This window comes from Chelonoidis abingdonii, chromosome 19, assembly GCF_003597395.2.
Source record: "Chelonoidis abingdonii isolate Lonesome George chromosome 19, CheloAbing_2.0, whole genome shotgun sequence".
Lineage (NCBI taxonomy): Eukaryota > Metazoa > Chordata > Testudines > Testudinidae > Chelonoidis > Chelonoidis abingdonii.
Genome location: NC_133787.1, coordinates 26000376 through 26020946, shown reverse-complemented (window position 1 = coordinate 26020946; position 20571 = coordinate 26000376). Strand labels below are relative to the sequence as shown.

At 39.7% G+C, this 20571-nt stretch overlaps 1 protein-coding gene across 1 annotated transcript in view; it reads left to right on the top strand.

Annotated features, from left to right (window-relative positions):
• The first annotated feature begins 14623 nt into the window (after positions 1 to 14623).
• Positions 14624 to 20571, top strand: part of CDH5 (cadherin 5) — a 50690-nt gene continuing 44742 nt past the window's right edge. Inside the window, exon 1 of the mRNA XM_032803761.2 lies at positions 14624 to 14780. The gene's annotated coding sequence lies outside the window, so the exon portion shown is untranslated. The remainder of the gene's footprint in view (positions 14781 to 20571) is intronic.

Sequence of the window (20571 nt, the reverse complement as noted above, 5' to 3'; positions counted from 1 at the left end):
CAGTTGCCCTAATTATAGTACATGATAATGCTGCACAGAAACAATTAGGAATAGGTGGAGCCATCCATATGCCCCACATTTGATCCAAGCCCAAACCAAAGCTCTCTGAAGGTTTAAAGGAAACTCCTTCTATTGTTATGCTACTTCTGCACCTGTAGGCCTGTCATAAGTAGATAGGTAAGGTAAGGGTTAATTTTCTTTTACTGTAAAGGGTTTACAAAGGGAACCAAACACCTGACCAGAGGACCAATCAGGAAACCGGATTTTTCAAAAGTAAGGGTGGGAACCTCTGGAGGTTTTTGGCGTTTCCGGGTCTTTTGTTTCCCGGCTGAGAAACAAAGTCTCTAGCCCATCTTCTTGCAAATATTCACTAAACATCTGTGATACAAAAGGAAACCAAATAAGCGCTGTGGAATGTCTTGATTTGTAATTACACGGGTGTTGATTTGCTGGAACTGGTTAAATTGGGCTACTAAATCAGCCTGTTATTCCTATTCTAAAGACCATATTCCCTGATGAATTCTGAATGCAGATGAGTAATAGATCTTCTTTTTATATAAAAGTTCTTTAAAACTGTGAAGTTCTTTCCTAGTGAGGCAAAGGATAAAAATTTCCTGTAACCAGGTATCTGTCTCCTCTACGAAGAACAGGAGGCGGGAGAGAAAGCATTACACTTGTGACTTCCTAGTGTACCCAGGGCAGGAACAGGCTACGGGAAAGAAAGAAAGAATCACGCCATTCCTTGGGTGAGGTTCTCTAGTACTGCTACGAACAAAGGAGGGAAGCTCCGGTGGTTAGCGTGACTAGCTTGAATAAAGCCCCGAGGGAGGTAAAATAGCTCTCTTGGTTTTGCAGTCAAGATTAAGCAATCGCCAGGCTCCACCCAGGAAAAGGGGGGAGCTGGGAGAATCGGAGACCAGGGTCGGGTCCTGGGGGTCCCCAGGGAAAAGGGTAGGGTGACGCGGGGTAACCAGAACCCTAAATAAAAACCTGGTGGCAGTGATATTCAGATCCAAGCTGGGTATAAGCTTGGGGGAGGTTCACAGTAAACACTCAGATTTTGAACGCTAAGTCCAGATTTGAGACAGACGTTTACCACAAGGCCCCAGCCAGCACCAGTAGTGGGAACAACAAACTTCTTCAAGAAATGCTGTTCTTGCTGTTTTGCCACCTGGACTGGAAGCAGGAAATACTAGGAACATCAGAAGTCACTTCCCATAAGGTTTTCAGCCCAGCTTTGGAAACTGAGAGCTCTACAATAGCTCAAATAAGCACTGTGCGAGCATCTTAACATCTTGTCATTTATCTCAATCAAATGTGGACTCTATGTGCCAGATCCTGATCCCCCATAGAGATTGCAACTGCTTTGCTATGGTCCACTGGCACAAAATCAGTTCAAACCTGGCATGGGATTCTTTCAGTTTAGGGAAATCCCAGATGATGTAAGGACAGCATGCCTGTCTACATTTATTTTGCAATTTTAATTTGAGAAGAGAATTTGATCCACTTTTTGTCCTAAACTGTTGTAGTGTTGCTGTGAGTTGTTAAACACAGCTTATTATACCCAGTAAGTGGCTGCATTTCAGGGGTAGGTAAAGATTGTGTTACAAGAGTGATGGGTCGATATGTAAATAATCGCTAGATAAGGTGCCAGTAGGTGGCACTTAAGAATGTTTATCATAGTTCCAGGGTTTTGTAGGACCAATAAGCTTCTTGTTGTTCATTGCATATGGCTGTCTCAGTGCAGCATATTATGTAAACTCAACATACAGTACTTTTATACTGTTTGTAATGCACTTTCAGAACTCATAGGAAGGCAGAGAGCTATATAGAGGTAAAATATTAATATATTATCATCAACTACATATGAAATGCACATATATTTGATTATGTGCAAACCCTCCATAACAATAATTGCCACAATGTGCATAACTCCACATGTCCGGCATTGACAAATACTTAGTGTGAATGAACAGTTAGATTCATAGCATCAATAATCCCTCAAAAGAAATAGGAGTTAATGGCAGAATAGACTCAGGCAGAAGGTTTTAATCATAGCCCAAATATGTAAGATTGAAAGTTGTTGCTTCCCTGACAAAAGCATGGCCTAAAAAGCAAAATTTTCAGATTGCATCAAATCAGCCTAAAAAAATGTTTTTAACACCCACAAAAATGTATTACTGTTAGCTTGCAGGAACCTGCATGACAGTGCATCAACACTTTCGTATGTAAATAACGTAGGGTACCCAGCTACCCAAAATACACAAAATTGGATATTGAATTCTCCATCTGAAAATTTGTCCCAGCATGAGAAAGTGAAGGGGAGACAGAAAAATGGCTTGTTTTTACATAATTTCTATCCCAACTCATATGCTTGTAAAAGATTTTTTCTAATTTTATTTAGGGACAAGCAAAGAGAAGGCACCAACCAAGTTGTTGCTGAGGCCTTTTTCCTGCCAGAAAATATTTAGTATGAAATAATCATAATGGATTCAAACATTCAAGAACAGTGTGTTTGAATTTTTGAGTGCAGTATTGAATAGGTAGGATAGGAGGATATAGTTCATGTCATTTAGCTGAATTTCATAAAAATATAAAAGACAAATTTGTACCGATAAACAGCCAATATTTTTTTAAAATAGGATCCTAAAATTAAACTCCTAAAACTTCAGGTAAAGTTTTTCAGATGAATAGTTAATTCAGCAAAAACATGTAGAAACTATTTGCAAATTCAGGTCAAAATTGGCAAGTAGTTTCTGCTGGAAAAAATTAACTTTTGGGGGGGGAGTTGAAATGGTTCATTTTGACATTTTTTAAATGAAATGTTTTGACTTTTCATTTCTGAAAAACATTTTGTTTCAAAATTTAGTTCAATTTTTTTGAATAACTAAAAAAAGTAGAAACACCTGAAAATGAAATAAAAAACATAAAAAAGTCAGTTTGTGTTGAATGAATGTTTCATACAACCCAAAATGTAATGTTTTCGTTTCAGCCACTGAATCAAAAAAATATCATTTTTCATTCAGTTCTACTCCTAAATCCATGCTTAGGCACATTATTAAATGGATAGATTTTCAGAAGTTCTAAGCACCCAGAAATACCATTGCTGCCCACTTATTTAGGTGGTATTAGCTAAGGACGGATTTAAGAGTATAATTTTAGGCTTCTGTTTTTGAAAAGCCAGGTTAAAGTGGATTGGGGAAGAGTTGTGGGGAGGGGGAGGGAAATGAATAACATTTTAGACATACAGAGCGTATCAGAAAAGAAAGCCATCCAGGGACACAATTCAGCATGAATGGTTATTTTCTAAAAACTGAAACCAGAAGAGTCTTGTTTGTTATCCACTATGCATTATTCATCCTTCATTATTCTCTAGGTTAAAAGAGTTGCAATAAAACAGTTAGGGAGCAGAAATAATACCATGTGATTGAGGAGAACAGTCAAACACCATAGCACAAAGAGTCAAAGTCAGCACTTCACAGCCAAACTGCATGCTAAAAATCTCTCTTCCACACTAGAAGTGGAATTTAGTGAATACCTACAAGAAGCAAATGCATTTACAGAGGTCAGGATCAGTTTGCAAGTGATTCCCAGGGAGAGAAGGGACGTCATTTGCAATGAATATTACTCCCAATTAAAAGGTATTTGTTTGTATTGGGATAGTATCTAAGGGCACCACACAAGCACCATTATTCTAGGCAATAGAAACCACAGTCCCTATCCTGAAGTTTAACAATCTGAGGTATGATGAAACAACAGCTGGATGAAACCAGTAGAGGTGGAAGGAGGAAGAAGCAAATTATACAATAAGGAAAAACAAACAATTCAAAAAGCTCTAGAGATGGCAGAAGGGTTGGCACTGGAGTCTATGGGGCAAAGATGAAGAGACTGAGTTCAGCCAACTGACTCGTGTGCTCTAAGACTTGACTTATTTTGCCAGCTTTTGATGTTTCCCCACAGTGACAAAGAACAATAACACACTGGAATTAAGTCCTATAGGCGGTGTCCTTCAATATATTTACCAGTATCTCTCTCTCTCACTCCCCACCTCCTCCCTCAGGGCATCTCTTTCAATTAGTTTAAAAGAAAAAATAAATGCAAGTTCACTCCTAGGATTTCCAGAAGATTTGAGCTCCGCCTATGCTGTTGAACACTAGTCAATAATTATTTTTGCAAATAGATGTAGTCTTCCATCAAACATTACATAAATTATGCTATTTCCATGAGTCCCAGGGGCAAAGTTAAACTCCCTATTCATTCTATATTAGAGGCCAAATTCAGCCTAGGTGAAAATGGTGCAGCTTCAGTGACATCAGTGGAGTTATGCCTGCTGACACCACAGCTAAAACAGATGTGCAACTAAAATAACCCCTAACTACCTCCAAATCATATGGATCAGTGTCTATTGGGAAAACTATATCTATACTGACTGAGATTTCCAAACCGTTAAGAGTTCTGATGCACACGCTCACTGGCTCAAAGGAGGCACAAAGCAGAATATAGAACAGGTACAGTACATGGGGGAATGTCAGTCATACCCTTACGATCATCTGCATTTACACTATGTTTGCAGCAGTACCAAAAATAAAGCAGCATAGGTCTTGAGGTATAACCAAGAGAACACACATAAATGAGACAAAGTCATTGATGCAATCTTTAAACCATTAGTGCCTTGCCCCCAAAACTTTCAGAACAACTCTCTCCACTCCCTTTTGCTACATCCAAACACAGTGTCACAACCAACCAGTTGGATTCATTCATGTATCTGCCTCTCTCTTCTGTGTACTGTGTTAGATATTGGCACAAGAAAACGAGGTCTGAAATCCTGAGCTTTGGGAAGAGGGTGGTGGTGGTTGTGCTTTAAGATCTGAATCCATCTGGTCCTTATCGCGCTAATGGGACAACATACAGCCTGGAAATTTGAGCCAGGGATGGCGGAAAACTTTCAAAATATGGCTCAGCTCAGTTTTGCTGCTCAGGTCCGTGTGTAGTAGAAAGGCCTACACTCCATTTTCAGAAGTCTCTCCTCCCTTCTGTGAGTCATTTGTATTTTTAAAATGTTGGCCCATGTTTTCTGCAAAATTTGCAGGTGCATATTTTGGTGCAAGATATGCAAGACACGGCAAGTACTGCACAAACCCCTGGTGAAAGGCAGTTCCTGCTTTTGAGAGCTTACAATCTTAATAGACAAGACAGACAAAGCTGGGGGCAAAATGACTTGTCCGACGTAGAGCTAGTTGAAAGCTGGAATTTCCACTCCCAGTGGACTCACAGGTAGCCAGAAGCCCTGGCTGTGCTTGGACTTCCTAGACTCCCTGCTAAATGGTAGGATGCCTGGAAGCCCCGAGAGTCCAGCCTCAATCTCAGGAACCAGGAGCCAAGCATGAGTTAGAGCTGGAACTCCTGACTCTTCAATAGGGAGCTGGGAAGCCGGGTGTCCCCAACCCAGGGCAGTCTGCCTGATGGACTCGGAAAGCCCAGGCTTCCCAGCAGCCTGTCAGGCAAGTTGACAGGAAACCAGGTAGGTTTCAGACAAAACTCGGTCCAGCAGGCAGCATTCAACAAACTGGCCTTTTCTGACTAAACCCTGTTCTAGTAGAAAGTCTCCAACCAGCTCTAACCCAAGATCACCCAGCAGGTCAGGGACAGATCTGGAAATAGAACCCAGGTCCTTCAATTGTTGTTTTTTTTTATTTCTTTATTTTGTATTTTGTGGGTTGTGGACAAAAACAGAAATCTGACATTTATCCCTCTTGGCCTCTCTCAGAAAACAATGAGATGCTGAAATGTCAGATTTTGGTTTACCCTGCAACCTCTTGAATAAAACAAGGAAAAGAAAGTAAGCACCTTCTGAGAGTTCTTTTAAACCTTTGCTTAAGTTTATTTTCATTTTGGAGTGCCCTGAAGTATATTTAGCTTTGAGTGCAGTTTGAATTGCTGGATGCAGCCACTGGACTACAGGGAACCAGATTACTACAAATGTCCAGCTAAACCGCACCTTTAGAGATGCACGTACATCTCAGAGGGCATAGTCTGGCCCATTAATGTAGAGAACTACATATCTTAAACATGGCTTCCCTTTTCTTCTCCATTATGGTGACATTCCCCAAGGTACAATCTTGACTGCTGAACAGCTATTGCCCTCAGTTCTCTAACCTGGGGTGCCTTTTACACTGCTTTGCTGTGAGAACAACCACTCTGGCCTGCTCACACACCTCTAGCATGTGAATTCCTGCGTTATAGGAGTGCTCCTGGCCAGCAACTCTCAAATTATATTGCAGAGTGACACCAGCAAATTCCCAGTCCCAGACTTGTCCCCAGAAATGTGCCTCTTGCACCACCCAGCTCTTTCTTTCTGAACAATATAAGTGCATAGAAAGTCCGTTATTTCATTAATAGAAAATATGCTGAAATCTTGTTATCCCAAATACTTCAATCCAAACACACACTGGCTTAGACAAAACAATAAAACAAGTATATTAAAGAGAGAGAGAGAGAAAGAAAGACTAAGTGGTTACAAGTAACAAGGCATAAAAGTCAGAATTGGTTACAAAGAAATAAAAGGTAAAACGTAAATTAATACCTGAATCATCAAGCTAAGTGAATGCAAAGCAAAAAGGCTTCTCACCATATCCTTACAGCAATCTGGCTGGAATCCTTTAGCCAGTTGAACCCCTCCCACAGTTGAATGCTGCTTTTTTTTTTGTCTTTCCAACATTGTTGATGCCGTGAGTAGAGATGAGGGGAGAGAGGTGATTCTGGACCTCCGTTCCTCATTTTTATATCTTTTCCTCCTCTTTGAGAATCATCTCCAGATGGGGTTCGGGTGACAGCCAGTTTATTTACATGGGAACAACTGTTCCCATTGCCAAGATGTAAATCTCTCATTTACCCCCTTCTTCCTGCCAAAGAATGGTCGCTTAACCAGGTAACAGTCCGTCTGGTTTTATTAACACCTGGCTGAGGCATCAGTTTGCATTTTGTCTCTCAGGAACTGGTTTGGGCTGCTTTTCTGGATTTGGAATATGCCTTAGTAACATCACTCAGTAGAATCTCATAACTTTATGTACAATGTTGCCACACATACTTTACCAAGACAACAATAATCAGCAAATCGGTTTTTTTTTAAATGATACCTTACAAGGCATACTTTGTACAAAATTTATCATAGTCTTATAAAAGTGGTGTACATAGGGGTACAGTCTGTCACAATTATCCACTGATATGAGAGTGTTTTTTATGAATAATATTCATAATACTTTGTATTTGCATAGTGATTTCTAAACCAAAGATCTTAAAAGACTTTAAAAAGGTGACTGAGCATTATCCTCCTAATTTCACAGATGGGAAAACTGAGGCAGAGAAGTTATGTCACACACCAAATTAGTATCAGTTCCTGGGGAAAGAGTACAGCTCTCCTGACTGCATATTTGCTCCTCTAGTCAGAGAATGGTACGAGAGGGTCCCCAAAACGAAAGCTAAACATTTTTCATTTTTGTTCAAGTTTTCCATGCAATTTTTTTATTTGTCCTGGGGGGGGGGAAAGGAGGAAAGAGAGTTTTCAAATAACTCAGTATTCCACCAAAAAAACAAAAAATGTCAAGAAAAAAAGTCACTTTCTGCAAAAAACAATTTTCCATTAAAAAAAAGTTTTGATGGAAAATTTCTGAACAGTCCTACTTCATTAAAGTACAGCTGCCTCTCAAAAATGAATATTGCATATTAGGGATTGAGGGGCCTGGCCCAGCTTGCCAGTTACAATCATTTTTTGTAATTTTAATAACCAAATCAAACAGATTCATCTTGCATGCATGCTAGATTCTCATGGTCACTCAGCAGTAAGGAAGCGTTTCCTTTTATAGCTCATTCTGACAATGCCACTAGGAGTCAGACTGGAATATGAATCCACTTTTCTAACAAAAAAACTATTTGTTCCTGTCATTTGTAAACAAGGAAATAGGACAGTTTGCCTGGTAGGAATCTGCCCAGTGAATTTTTTAGTGTCAAATTCTGCAGTCCTTAGTCTGTATGCAGCCAGAACTCTCTGATATCAATAAATCAGTGCCAAGCTTGCCTGATTAATGAGTGTAGGATTTGGTCCTTAATTTGCGATCTAGTTAATCAAATGCAGATGTCACAGCTGTAGTAGCCCAAACTGAAGACATTACTGAGACAATTATTTTACACATACAGATGTCGGCTTCCATTAGCCCGCTGAGCTGACATTTCTTCACATTTTCTACAAACTTTACATTACAAATACATCCAGAGTTACATTCCTCTGTTTAACAAATCTAACTATAGGAAGCTGAAGTCAGACCTGCTCCAGGATATAAACTTCAATCGGTGACAGAGGGAAACAGCTAGTAAATGGAAATGACTGATAGCACTGCAGAGCCCTGATTAAAAATCCCAGAAATAACAACAAAACTTTTTACCAAGATTAAACCTGCCACATTGCACATTGTTATTTTTAACCATAAATTATGTTGCTGTCAGAGAGGACTCAGACAGCTGTCACATACAATTGTTCCCCATTTAAAATGTGAGGAATTTTACAATGATTATTCAACATCTTCAAATTAGCAGTTTAGGGATTATTTTTGTAACTGGTGCAAAGCTGTCTCTCCATAATTCTTAGCTAGTCTTAAAAATACTGACACAAATATCACAGCTGTGATTAAATGTCAACTCCTGGCACAGCTTCACTTGCACTGTACCTTGTGGGTAAGTTTTATGAGGATAGCGTACTGGACCTGGTCTTCATGTTATGTTACAGGGCATACAGTGGGAACAAATTATGGGTATACTGCTCAAATGTAAAGCCCCAGTCCAACGGGAGTCAAATTATTACAGCAAGTGTTTATGATTAATGAATCCGCAGTTGCTATAATGTTGGCTTCTATAATTCCAATAGCTGTCATGGTAAATGGTTTCATTACCAAAAAATAAATTGCATAAATTAAATAAGACACTCTAATACGTGGGGGCATCAACATGAAGAACCAAACTCCTTCTTAGCAAAAAGCAGACTTGATTCCATTGACAGCAGCAGAATTTTTCCTGCTTCCTCTAGCAGCAAATTTGACCCTAAAACTACAGTTCTCAGGAATGTTACCAGCAAAATTTAAGAGACAAGTCAGATGAGATAGAAAGCAACCCAAATCAAGAACTAAAATGAAAATTAAAACAAAACAAGATACCACCAAAACCAATTATTTAAATATTAAGAACACATAAAATGTCTTAGTTCTTAGTGTCCTGAATACCACAGTCCCCCAGTGCTTTGGTGACCACCACCGAGAGAAGTCTCCAAAAGGGAGGGCTTTATACCCCAGGGACCAAAAGCACAAGCTTCACCGTCAGTTTTTAAACTGCCATGTCAGGCCACTGGATAAGAGACAGTCCCTCCACTAAAGCACAAAAAGTCATTTACTGAGATGTAAATGCCCCATTTGTCAGGGGGAACAATAATAAGAAGCGACTTTAAAAGTATGAACATTATGAGCCAAATTGTGCTCAGTTATGGAGTTACTCTGAATTTACATTAGTGTAACAGAGAGAATGGGGCTCTCTGTATAGAAGAACATGAAGTAATGTGACTATCAGTGTTAATGGAGACTGTAATAGCAAAGATTGAGGCAACAGTACGATCAGGAGTTAGAACCTGGCATAACATACTGTACTGCACAGTGAATTTCACACCACTGTGCTGGCTACAAAAATGAGGACTTAGAGTTTCAAGTTACCAGCTCTTCAGGGCAGGGACTCTGTACTATGCTGTGGCTATGTCTACGTTGGTACTGGGGTGGGATTCCCAGCTCAAGTAGACATACTGGCACTAGCTCTTATTGAGCTAGCATACTAAAAATAGCAGTGTAGTCACAGTAGTACAGGCAGCACCAAGTGTCAGCAGGGAATAGTCACCCCAAATACATACCCAAAAGGTCCGGGCAGGTTTGTATTTGGAGTCATTAGGCTGTTCCACTGCTTGCTGCTGTCCATGCTACCGTGACTACACTACTATTTTTAGAATGCTAGCTTGATGAGAATGAGGTGAGAGCATATCTGCGCCAGCTAGGCATCCCACCACCAGCTCCAACCATAAACAGAGCCTGTGTTTGTACAGTGTCTAGTGAGGCCCCACTATGGAGTTGGCCTTTAGGCACGATTAATAATAAACTAAACAACCTGCCCAGTACTTTAAACATAAAATATAAGCTTGTAAATTTTTTTTTAAAAAAGAGAGACACTGATTCTGATTTCAGATTGGTTTTACACCAGTGTAACTCCACTGATTTTGATGAAGTTACACCTGATTTACATCTATGGAAGTGAGTGCAGAAGCAGATTGACTGTATTTACCATATTAAATGAAAGGTCAGTTACAGGCCACTGTAATGTGTTATTCTCCTTAATAAAAGAAAACCCATATATACTTATTAGGATTTATGTAAATGTCAAGTTTAAACAGTGCTGGATGAGACAGACAGCTCTGAACAATAAAGCTAGCATTTTATCCAGTCCAGTAAAAAGACTATTTAAAAACTGAACTTTACAAGAGTAAATAGTTCAGCTCATCTACGTATACTTCAACATCTCTTACATAAGGATGATTCTGAAATCTTAGCTTGTGATAGAAAGAGGTGCTGCTCTGAACCAGATGGCACTAAACTGACTGTGCTACAAAAACAGCATGCAGAGCAGCTGCTGAACATCCAAGGGGCAAAGACTAGGAAGGGAGCAAAGCTGTCAGGGTGAAATAGCTGGCTACAGTTAACTGAAAAATGTGTTGTGGAATAAATGCTGAAGAGGTATGTCATCAGTGGAAAAGGCTGAATGCTCCTTGAAGTAAAAAAGATTTACAGATGCAGACAGACAACTACCATAGGTCCTATGTGAATAGTGCAGCATCTTTTGCTGGCACAAAGTCTGCATCCTCCGAGTCCTTCCATTTCCTAAGGAACATTAATTCTCCTCCACTCTGCATGGAGCTCATTACTCGCTGAGGATTCCATGCATTGTCTGCATATTCCCATCCACTTCTAAAAGCTTTTCTATTTAAACACAGAGGTCTAAATTTTTTAACTTGCGTGCTTAAAGTGAGGCACCTAAATAAAAACATACCTACCAAATGCAATTTTGGTTTGTATTAATAGAGGCATATCATGCAAACCACAAGAGATGATAGGACAGCTCTGCTCAGTGCTGGTTTGGTGTCAACTGGAGTACTGTGTCCAGTTTTGGTCACAGCCGTATGGAAAGGATGTAGAGAAACTGGAAAGAATCCAGAGGCCAGCAACAAAGATGATCAAAGAAATGGAATGCAAGCCATATGAGCAAAAGCAGAAGGAACGGGGTATGTTTAGTTTGGAAAATAGGGGGGAGGAACATGATAGTGGTCTTCAAATACTTGAAAGGCTGCCATAAAAAAGATGGAGAAAAATTGTTCACTCTTGCTACAGAGGGCAGGACAAGACGCAATGGGTTCAAACTACAGCATAGCAGATTTAGATTAAATCTGAGGAAAAACTTAACTGTAAGAACAGTAGGAAAATGGAACAATCTGCCTGTGGAAGTTACGGAAGATCCTTCGCTGGAGGTTTTCAAAACAAGACTGGATAGCCATCTGATTTGGAAGGTTTAGACACAACAAATCCTAATCTTGGAAGGGAGTTAGACTAGATGACCCTTGTGGTCCCTTCTAGCCCTATGGTTCTATGATTCTACCAACATCTTTGGACAAAACACAGTACCTTTTAGATTTGCATACAATTACATTAATTTGTAAGGCGCCAGTCAGCAGGGCACTTCCCCATAGACTAGTAGATTTACTCTGCAGGCCCATAGAAGAGCTGGGAATAAAACAGTCTAAGGGAAAACCATCATGCCAGGAGGTCTGGGAACAGGGATCTGATTTTGAGCTTACATTACTATCAGCATGAGCTGCAAGTGTTCAGCACCTCTGAAAACCACACCACTTTTATTTAAGTGCCTCTATTGCAAATCTGAACTATGTTGTCCAGAAAGCACAACAGTAAGAAAGCCTGGGTTCAAATTGGTGAAGAGTATGCCTGAAAGATGAGGAGATTTGTTTCTATTTGGATAAGTACCCAAAGATTATTAATCCTAAAATATCCAAGTTCACATTACCTCATAATAATCTCTTAAATCCTATGGGATTCAGCAGAAGTGAAATCTATAGAGTGAGAAAAGGGTCTATGGAAATTTAATAAGGTTCTAATACTTTAAAAACCAATAGAAAAATAGTATTTCTTGGTTTTGTTTTCCACACACACACTATCCTTCAGAACTCTGAAGCAGACAATTCTCCATTAAGTTCTATAGGATCCAAAGCAAAAGACTGGTCTGTTGTCCCAAGACACATACAGGAAGAAAAGGCAAAGGAAACAATTTCTCCAAGACGTAGCCAAATTGTCATTATGGGACTCCTCCAATGCCCACTAAAGCAGGGGTTCTCAAACTGCGGGTTGTGACCCCTCAGGGGGTCTCAAGGTGGTTACATCGGGGTCATGAGCTGTCAGCTCCATGGGGCTGACATCTCCGAGCCCCATTAAATTAAATTCCCCCCCATTTTTAATTTATGGGGGGATCACACTCAGAGACTTGCTATGTGAAAGGTGTCACCAATACAAAAAGTTTGAAAACCACTGCACTAAAGGCCATGGAAAGATTCCAACTGACTTCTAGAGGCTTTGGATCAGGCCGTATATGACTGACCTTTAAAGCGATAGAAGTAGATGATGATTGTGTGGATTTGGCGAGACCTGGACTAGAAGTGACCTGTAAAGAAGACATGAGTATTTTTGAAAGCAAGGGGCATGAACGACTATCTTATCCCCCATCCTTCGTTAGACTATTGTCAACAAAGATGATTCTGTCAGTCAAACCAATTTAGAGTTATTTACAAAAGTAAACAATATCTAGGATTGTCGTGTGCTCTGAGTTCCAGAACCTATTGCTTAAGCTGCATCCTCAGCAGATAACTGTTTTCCAGTGAACCGCAGTTAACATCCTCTCCCCGCCCTCTTCTCCTCTTCTCTCAGCAATGAAACAGAAACTGCTTATTTTCTTATGAGGAAACCTAATTGTAATCAGTCTCCTTAAAGACGACTTTGAAAAATGTCCCCTCATTAGCTGCTTAACCTTCCTGAATAATTAATGTATCAAAATTTTAAAAGAGCTATTCGTCTTTGCCGCTGCATGTCATAAAAATGTAAAATAATGTAACCAAAGCCCAGTCTTCTAGAAAACTGGAAGAATCAATCCCATTACCTTTGCTAAATTGTGATGAAGAATAGGGGTGAGAGCGTATTTCACTGCAGGATGTTATTATTTAAAGTCTTCCATAAATTATGTTGCACATTTGGTTACATTTATTATAACATACCTGTAAGACCTCAAAAATTGGTCTCTTTTTTAATCTCATGCTTCTCAGAGTTTCTCCTGAATTATTTAATAAAGTAATTCCTCTCTGGCTTGTAGGGTAAAAGGAATAGTGGGTCTACATTTTTTTCTTTATGGATAGGATCAGAGGAGAAACTTAAGTATATGCTGCTGTCCCAGAACCGAGCACCAATATTCTACATGAGTTCTAGGAGGGCCCATCTACTCATCACACTGAACTACCTTAAGTTTCATGAGTGCAATGCCCGTTAAAGTCACTGTGGCCTGAAACTGGGAAACTCCCATTGGACTGCAACAGAGGAACAAATCAGGTCAACTAGCATAATTCAAAACCACTCATTTGGAATGTTTAACTTTTCCCCTTCCCTCTCCCTTAAATATTCCTCTGCTTTAAAAACTCTAATGCAACTTGGGCAACAATTTAATTCAACAGTTTTCCCTTTAGAGTTTTTTTCTGGCCTGACTCTTTACTGCCTTGCAGCTAAATCAGAATGGCAGCATTTTTGCGCCCTTCTTGCACAGGTGGAAATGAATATACAAAGTGCAGAGGAGAATCAGGCACTAAATTGGAGACATGTAACCAAATTCGGCTTTCAGTTGTACTGGCATGAATCCAGTTGCTTAAAATCTACACCGTTACCAAGAACAGAATTTGGCCCATGTTTCTTTCCCACAATTTCAATATACTTCAATCTAGTACATATTTTTTTCATGCCACTAGCAAAGGTTGACTCATCGATTTTGGGAAGTAGTGGAACTTTATGGGAACACTCATATGACGGATGTGAGCTTCAGTCTTTGTTGTTTCTGGTGTAAAAATCCCAATGGCCAGGATTCACCAAAATGCTGAAAAATCCTGTTCTGCCTGAACACAAATATTTGAAAATAAACCCTTACTGACCATAGTGATCAAACATTCAACTAATAAAAAAAAATTAGGTTTTTTTTTACTGTTTAGTACTCGATGTATTAAGTACCAGCACTGGCTTTGTATTTCTGCTAGAGTCCATTTCCCTTCATTCAGCTACTTATTTCTTGCTCCCTCTGAAAAGGTAAGCATAGTAATAATAAGTCTAAGTTTATCTGGTTTCCTCCACTCCTTTCTGTCACTGGCATTAGTAAGGCTTGGAACAATAACAGGATGCAGGGATGCAGGATGGGAAAAGGCTGATCCCAGCTGGGGAACCTTGGAGACTGGAAAGCTGAACACTCCCAGTATTGCTTAATGAAATGAAAACTGATTTTTTGTTATTGTTCTTCACTCTGGGCAGTGCTGTGTAGATTTCTGGATACTGTTGATTTAGCTTGCCTAACTTGGGATAAAACTGAAGCTTCACTGACTCCTGAATCAGGTAAGGGACAATGGGACGGTGTTGCTCTTTGCAGATTAATTTCAAGGGCTTTATTCCCTATTTAATTGCTTTGATTTTTGTTTAAAGTTTTCAGATGGGCTATTTACTTAATATTCTGTGCATTAGACATCTTCGCAGCATCCTCTGATCTGATACTGCTGTCACTTGTGCATAATTCTATTGACATCATAATTTACACTGGTGTGAGAAGAAAATGAGGTTCTCTGAGGCTACAGCAAAATGCTCCCACACTGTAAGGAGTGCTTAGACATTAAGAAATGGATCCTTTTTGTACCTCTGGTTCACAATGCAAACTGAGATACCAGGGTATGCAGTCACAGGCCTTTTACAATGAGACATAATAACAGGATCAATACTATAAAATGTGCCTGGGGACCTTTCAGCTGCAGCGCAGACAGTAACAGGCTTACTATTTTGCCATTAGAAAAATGTACGCTATGTTATATCTCGCTTCTTTTATACATAAATACATCAGATCAAGGTTGCACAGGCCCTTGTGTTTTTTTCTTACTTAAAATTAAAGGAATTTTAGTGCTACTGGACTAAGTACCAAAAGGTTAGAGTTCTCATGTTCAAAGGCAGCCACTATGCAGATCTCACCTAGCCGGAGGTACATTTGTGTAAAGACGAGGGATAACATTTTCAAAAGCATTTAAGTGATTTAAAGCATCAGCCCCATTTTCAAAAGTGACTCAGGCACTTAGGAATCTAAGTTCTCATTGACTTTTAATGAGATTTTGGGGCCTAAGTGCCTGGGCCACTCTTGAAAATGGGACTCAGGTGCTTTTGAAAATTTTACCCTTGATCTTCCAAGTTCCATTTAACAGTACCTAGACCTTACAACTGGCTGTTGGTCTGGAAGTAGACATCGCTGGCTCTCAGCTGTCCAAGCTTACCTATTCTTTGGTAAGTTACTTCACGGAGAGATACTTGAAACGTGAAACCTGCTAACAGGGCTTTTATGTTGTTATAACTATAATGTTTCATGTAGCAAGTCCCTCAGCTAACATACAAGTTCCATACAACTTTCAAAGACACAAACGTTTATGAATAAGAGAGGAGTCAGTGCATCTTTGTTTCTGTTGAAATTATACTCTGTCATGGTGGGATTGTGGGGTGGACAATATCTTACCGTGCGGCTTGCCATGCTGTAATAAAGAAAAGGAAAGAATATGAAATGCAAGAAGAAATATGGAATAGGCTATTTTTGTGAGGAAATCTGAACAGTTTTCAGTCATTAAGAGTATTAAAATTGTGGTATTTGTTACAGGACCAGCGGCAGGGGTCAGTACTGAAGATGCTTAGCAGAAAGAGATTCACTTAAACAGTTAACAGTCTGAAGATATTTGCCAAAAGAACACATTTGCCTCATATCCTGCTTTTGTTGAAGTAGAATAGAGTAATTGAAAACAGGATATAGGTAAAGAAACTTGTGTAATTTCTTCCTTAGAAGTTCATATGATGATAGCTTTTGCTGAGCTAGGCTATAAAAATATAAAATATTTCAAAGAAAAATTCTTCCTTTTTCCAGTGGAAAAAATAGAAAAAATAATCCTATTTCTTGTCTGGTTTAAAGCAATTACTGATTTTTGTCTGGGGAAAAGGATGGTTATTGCTGGTGGTTGGGTTTTTAAAAAGACTTAATCTATATTTTTTTTACTCCATTTGTACTTCATTGTGGTTTCTGATGTACAAGTATCCACATTCCAGATCACTTTGTGGTTTAATTTAGACAGGTCCAAACTCTAATGGCAAGTGGGGAAAAAGTCTTTCCCACTGATTTCATGAGATGTGTGAAATGGGAATATTTTGTGACAGAGAAAAACATTTTAAAGGTGTACAAAGTACTTTCCATTCTTCATTCCAGTATATTTAAAATGAGATGAGCCCCAGCTGCTCAGCACACATGTTGGAAGGATTAGTTTCCTTCTTGCACCATTGTGTGTCAGAGTGATTATTTTTTGCAAACTAGAGACACGGAGGGTTGCGATGGGAGGCAAATTTGCAAGGCACAAAAGGTAGACAGACACTCAAGCCACATTGTCTTTCTTTGGGAGCTGGATGCTTATCTCCTACTTGTGCCTTTGAAAATCCTCCCAAGGATTTGAATTTATATCTGGATTCCCAACAGACCTTGGCTACACTCAGATCCAGGGATATGGGTATGGCCCACTACAAAGATAGCAGCTGTTTGCTAAACTCTACTCTGGATTTAGATTTCAAACACCTACAACATTTTGGAGCGATCAAGTCTGGGGAGGAATTGATTTAGTGTCATGACTACTGCAAACACCAAAACACAGGGAGCCAACATACTGCCAGTCACAAGCAAACATGGTGATCTGAAGCCACCATTGCACCTACTGTGGGCAGCTCCATAGCTCTGGGATCCAATCTCAAAAATATTGCTGGAAAATTGGTAACCATGGCATCATTCCTTTCCATGTTTCAGGCTGCGTAAAACTCAACATAATTCACTTATCAGGGGTTTCCATTAACATTTTCTTTTGTTTCAGCCTCTCTCAAGTTCACAATCACCCATAACCCAAGTTCTGCTTTGAGTTTGGGGTTTGTTCAAACCCCCAAACAAACTCCATCAAAACTGCCAAGTTTTCCATTAAAGGCTACAACTTCATTGCAAAAACATAAATTGGCCTACTCACTGACCTTATGTTTACTCAAAAAGAATGTGAGCTTTAAATATACCTTTTAGTCAACTTGCTCTGAATTTCAAGTTTGTAACAAAACATAAATCTGGGCAAATTTTGAGGGACGTGTGGTTTTGTTGCACACATTTTGCACAGATCTCACTACAACATACTTCTCAAGAATATATTACTACCTCCGGGAGCTCATTGTAATGCATGAAATATCAGTGTGGCAGGCAGAGATGGTATTTTGGGCCTGACCCTCTGAAGCATTGAGCATCCTTAATTCCCATTAACATCCATAGGAGTTAAAAGTGCTTAGGAAATATTCAGGACCTTACAGAACCAGATCCTGTGTAAGTGCAAATTCCGTGAAACTCATGGAAGTCACTGAGCTAGAAAGATATTTTATTATATAGATATATACATACACATACACCATGTTTTGTCCTTGGCTGGTTCTGATGAAAGCAGTAGCTGTTATTTCATGCTCATTTCAGGCACTGCTTGAACTTTGTATGCCCTGGTATATATGGGACTTACTATAATTTATATGAAAAATAATTTGGAGAAAAAAAGTCAACTTTCAGCATTCAGGCTGATGAGTCACTTCAATTCACATCTGAGTTTCATAACTCTTGAAAACAGTAGCTGCACTAAGGAACAAAGGAACATACAGATCAAGGATATAATTTCCCTGAGGTATAGTTTTTTTCTGGTTTTCTATTTTTAATACCTGTCTGTCTGTGATGGTGTAAAACTACAGTCAGTCAGTTATCTGGCAATTAACCTTTCTAGCAAAGCAATGCTGCCAGCCCAAACATTTGATCAGTCTTTCTCAGCACAGATATATTTGTATGGCCAAGTAAGCAAATGCTCTCAAAGGTTAGGACTATCAGGTAAAAGTATTACTAAATATTACATTTGGAGGCATGGAAACACTGAGCTTGCAGTGAAAAGCCTGCTATTTCAGAGGGAAGGAAAAGCACGGTCACCTGAGATGCACTTCAGACACCATATAAAGTCAGCTCTTTCCCAGGCCAGCAGAGACATTGTCACGCTGCACTAGCACCAGGGTCTCAAGTGGGAAGGATGGTTGCAAAGCCTCACTCCAGTTAGAGATGGGCCACTAAAAGCAGAATCTGACCCCATTTGAATTTCAAGTAGCAGTTACTATCTAAACCCTCCCATACAATTTCGTTCCAGACCAGATCCAAAACCTAAACCTTTAAACCCATAATATGATTTTTTTTTTTTAGAAAAGCCTGCTAAAAATCAAAACAAACTATTTTTTGACCCATCACCCTCCAGTCTCTCCCCTACAAAATAACTCTTGGCCTTCCCTCAACACAGTGAGCCCCAGACAAGCTCCTTGCATTCTCCCCACACCTCCCTCCTGAGATCAGTCCCTCTCGCTGAACAAATCTCCATCCCCTTTGCACATGCAGAGTTTAGAATAGAAGCTCCTGACGTCACAGGAAGCTCCCCAGACAGTAAAGACGTGATATCTGCACAGCAACCATTGGCTCTTTGTCTCTGCTCCAGTAAAACTGGGGAAGGCCATTCCTGTTCCACAAGGTATTTGGAGGAGGTGCTTGATTTCACCTTTCAGCTGCCATCGCTCTCTTCTACCTTGCGCCATGCTACCCACTTTCAGCTTGTGCTTTGAAAATGTTCTAGGAGCACAAAAGATGCCCTCTAATCTACACGTGGGCCTGTGATTTCTGTTCAGATAAGTGTTGCCCTGATCATGCTCCCAGTGAAGACAATGAGGAGTTTGCCATTAATTGCCATGGGAGCAGGAGTGGGCCCTGTATGAATGGACAGCCTTCATACAAAGATTAATCTCCTCTGAGACAGAGATTCAGAATTAGTCATGCCATTCTATTTGTGGAACACTCCCACTCCCCCTTAGAACTCAGCCTGCATTCTGAGAAGGACATCCCCTATGGTACACTAGCATCTCCGTCATGGTCATCTCCCAGATTCATAAGATTTCTTTTAAAGTCCACTCAAAGTAAATGAAATTTTATCTGAAAATGCCAATTTACTTAAACAACATTTTGGGGATAGCCTGAAGTACTCAATTTTTATTACTAAGAAGATTTGAGATTCACTTTATTTCTGTCTGTTTTTAGGAAAAATGGTTTTTATATGACAGTAGTGTCAAAATTAAAACCAGGACTAACTGATGTGTTCTCAGCTTTATACTACTGTGGTATCTAGGGGCCCAAATTGGCAGTGAATAGATATACATTCACTAGTTCTGCTGGCATTTTATCTTTCTTATGAAAGGTCAACAAATGCCACTGCCTATACAGCCAGCCAGCATAGAGTTAATAGACCTCTAAACACCACGAAACAAAGACTCGTCCAATATGGAAATGAGCAGAAGGGGTGGAAACCTTATGTAGTTTCCCTTTGGGAGGACAACTAAACCATTACAATGTTGCATGGAACAAAGTATTCTGTTTAATGAATACAGTAGTTCTGAACCCTTGTGGCCAGAATTGCCACTAGAGTTTGCTAGTATCTTCGGACTAGTACAGGTCCATCTTCCAATAACACTACTAAAGATGACTAAAATCTCTAGGAGGAGGAATTGAGTAAGTTTCCCATCGTAACATGCTGTCTCATTTCCCTTGTGCTGACCTAACTCAGAGAGGTTGTGAGTTGTTCCACTTTCCCTATATGGTCTCAGCTTTGATTTTTCTAAATCAAGACAAATGCTTCAGTTCCATACGAAATTTAGAACTAAAAGACCGGGCTAGGGCATAAACACTTACCACATATTCTAGCATTAATCAAAGGTAGTAACAATTACCTCCTAATCATAAGAAATACAGTGAGCAATCTTTCAGAGTCAGAGAACAAACCCACCTTCTGAACAGAATCAAGCCACAAAGCTTGGATATGGGTCTAGATCTGAAGAACTTTACAAATGCTGGGGTTGTTTGAGGTCTCAAGCTGTGGAAGTGGCACAGCAGCAGTGGCTGGTGTTCCAGGCCACGTCTACACTACGGGATAATATCGAATTAGCTAAAATCGGTTTTATAAAACTGATATTATAAATTCGATTTCATGCGGCCACACTAGGCACAGTAATTCGGCATTGTGCGTCC